The sequence below is a fragment of the Mandrillus leucophaeus genome, unplaced genomic scaffold, assembly GCF_000951045.1.
Source record: "Mandrillus leucophaeus isolate KB7577 unplaced genomic scaffold, Mleu.le_1.0 Scaffold202, whole genome shotgun sequence".
In the NCBI taxonomy this organism is placed as follows: domain Eukaryota; kingdom Metazoa; phylum Chordata; class Mammalia; order Primates; family Cercopithecidae; genus Mandrillus; species Mandrillus leucophaeus.
Genome location: NW_012102055.1, coordinates 2,280,593 through 2,283,504, shown reverse-complemented (window position 1 = coordinate 2,283,504; position 2,912 = coordinate 2,280,593). Strand labels below are relative to the sequence as shown.

The 2,912-nt window shown below is 46.5% G+C and overlaps 1 protein-coding gene across 4 annotated transcripts in view; it reads left to right on the top strand.

The window, feature by feature from the left end:
• The window catches only part of BFSP1 (beaded filament structural protein 1, filensin), a 95,398-nt gene that overhangs the window by 87,134 nt on the left and 5,352 nt on the right, over nucleotides 1–2,912 (top strand). The window lies entirely within an intron of this gene.

Here is a 2,912-nt window from a genome sequence, read left to right as displayed (position 1 = left end):
TTTGGGTTTCACTGATGTTTTCTCAGGATTAGATGGAGGTTCTGCATTCTTGGCAAGACCCCCATGGAGTGACGCTGTGTCCTGAGTATTTCATCTTGTGGATGGTCCTCATACCAACCTGATCTCTTGGTTAAGGTGCTGTCTGCCAGGTTTCTGCACTGGAAAGGTACTTTTTTTTTTTCGAAGGAGCAGGGTATAAAAGGCAGGGCATGAAATCTGAGAGGAGGTGTGCATCAGGAATTAGGAACCAGGAGCTGGGAGCTGAGGCTGCTGCTATCTGTCTCCTTTTCCTCCTCTTCCTTCTCTTGCCACGGCTGCCTAATTTCTGTTTGTCTTTGCCTTTTGGCTTCATTTCTCTTCCTCTCCAAATAATTACCTTTCTTAACTTTGCCATGCATATGAAAGCTCGCCATTCCAGAGCGGCAGCCTCAGACCTGTTCATGTGTCCCTGCAGTCTGGAACCTGCCACCAAACTCTGCGATTTCTGAGACCCCTTTCCAGATTCCTGGGAGAGAAGGCGTGTGACAGGCCAGCCTGGGTCAGGCCCACCCCTGGTCCTGTAACTCGGCACAGGAGAGTGGGGTCACTTTGTTGCTACCCTACCTGTGGATGGGTGGGGCTGACATCAGACGCAGGGATAACGTGGACTGGACAGACATCTCCCCAAAGTGCTTAGCACGTGTACCTTTTCTTCCCTTCCTCCTCCCTCCTGATGCAACAGATCTATGGCTGAACACCTGCTTTTTTTTTTCTTTTCTTTTTTTTTTAGACAGAGTCTTGTTCTGTCACCCAGTCTGGAGTGCAGTGCAGTGGCACGATCTTGGCTCACTGCAACCTCCGCCTCCCGGGTTCAGGCGATTCTCGTACCTCAGCCTCCCAAGTAGCTGGGATTACAGGCACTGGCCACCACGCCTGGCTAATTTTTGTAGTTTTAGTAGAGATGGGGTTTCACCATGTTGACCAGGCTGGTCTTGAACTCCTGACCTCAAGTGATCTGCCCGCCTTGGCCTCCCAAAGTGCTGGGATTACAGGTGTGAGCCACCGCATCCAGCCATCTTGCCAAACACCTTTGAAAGCTACATTTTGACTTAAGGAATTTCATGATCCAAGGGCATAAAGTGTATAAAGTGAGTAATTGGGTTTTGACGGCAATGATCATCTTCCAGGTGTCCAGTAGGTACATTTAGGTCTGGATGTAGGAAATGCCTGTTGTGGACATACCTGAAGTTGAATATAGATGCATGTCTCACCCCTCGTGACTCAAAGTGCGGCCCGTGGCCCGGCAGCATCAACATCATGTGGGCGCTGGTGAGCAAGGCGGAGTCTCCAGCTCCCCAAACCTGCTGAGCCAGGCTCTTTACACCCTCAGGCGGCTCCAGTGCACACTGAGTCCAGAAGGGCAGCGCTAGGTAGAAGTGTGGTTTTGTTTGTTTTGTTTTTGAGGACCATGCGTGTCAAATTCTTTCCTACTCAAGAATGAGATTGGAAAAGAGTCATGACTACCTCGGTCTCTATTTTATAAACTTTTAACATTTTTTAAAGCTTCTTAACTCTTGTAATAACACTTAAGCACAAAAGAAAATATTGCAATCAAGAGATGTGGGAAATGTGAGCTGCAGGAGGCTGTGACTGGGGTAATGTGGCGTCACTGTCTTACCAGAAACATCTCGTTATAAGTAGGACTACGCGCCAAAATAATGAGAAAAAGGGTAGTATTGTAAATACATAAACCAGTAACTTAGTTGTTTATTATCATCGTCAAGTATTATGTGTTGTACATAATTGCATGTGCTAGAAGTTTTTTTATGCAACTGGCAGCACAGTCTGTTTACGCCGGCGTCCCCACAGACATGTGAGTGAACGTGTGGCTCCATGGCCCTAGGATGGTTGCGGTTGTCACTAGGCGACAGGAATTGTCCAGCTCCATTATACTCTTACGGGACCACCATCCTATATGCAGTCCATTGTTGAGTGCAGTACTGTTATGTGGCACACAACTGAGCATTTATGGGTCTTTACGTATCATCACAAGCTCTTACACTGAATATAAAACTATCTCTTTCTATTTTCCTGCCTTAATTTTTACTTGCTCTGATTAATGTATTTCTCTGACATTATTTTACGTGTACACAAATGCACACACACACCCCTTAGCTACCAAAACATAAATGTAACTCTGCCGATCCAAGCTCGGCAGAAAATCAAAGCACCGTAGTGACTGAGTGAGAACAAGGAAACTTTTCTCCCACTCAGTATTTCAATAAAAGTAGCATCTTATCTATTCAGTATGCTCTTCTTTTTCCTTATTTTTTGGCTATTGGATTTATGCTAATTCATTAAAGTCTGAAGAATGTACTTTATTTGAATTATTATTCCATGGATAGCAGTTTTTGTTTTTGTTTTTTCCTTTTAGACAGGGTCTCGCTCTGTTGCCCAGACTGGAGTGCAGTGGTGTGGTCTTGGCTCACTGCAGCCTCCACCTCCCAGGTTCAAGTGATTCTCCTACCTCAGCCTCCCAAGTAGCTGAGATTATGGCGTGTGCCACCACACCTGGCTAATTTTTGTATCTTTGGTAGAGACGGGGTTTCACTAGGTTGACCAGGCTGATCTCAAACTCCTGACCTCAAGTGGTCTGCTGGCCTCAGCCTCCCAAAGTTCTAGGATTACAGGTGTGAGCCACCTGGCCTAGGTTTCATTTTATTTTACCTACAGGTGTGAGCCACCTGGCCTAGGTTTTGTTTTATTTTCTAGGTTTGTCTTCAGACTGCCTTTGGGGTGGGCCTCCTTATGGGTTAATTGTAGAGGGTACTGATATTAGTGCAAGAAGGGCTGGGTGCAGTGGCTCATGCCTGTAATTCCAGCATTTTGGGAGGCTGAGGCGGGAGGAGGAAGCCAGGAGTTTGAAACCAGCC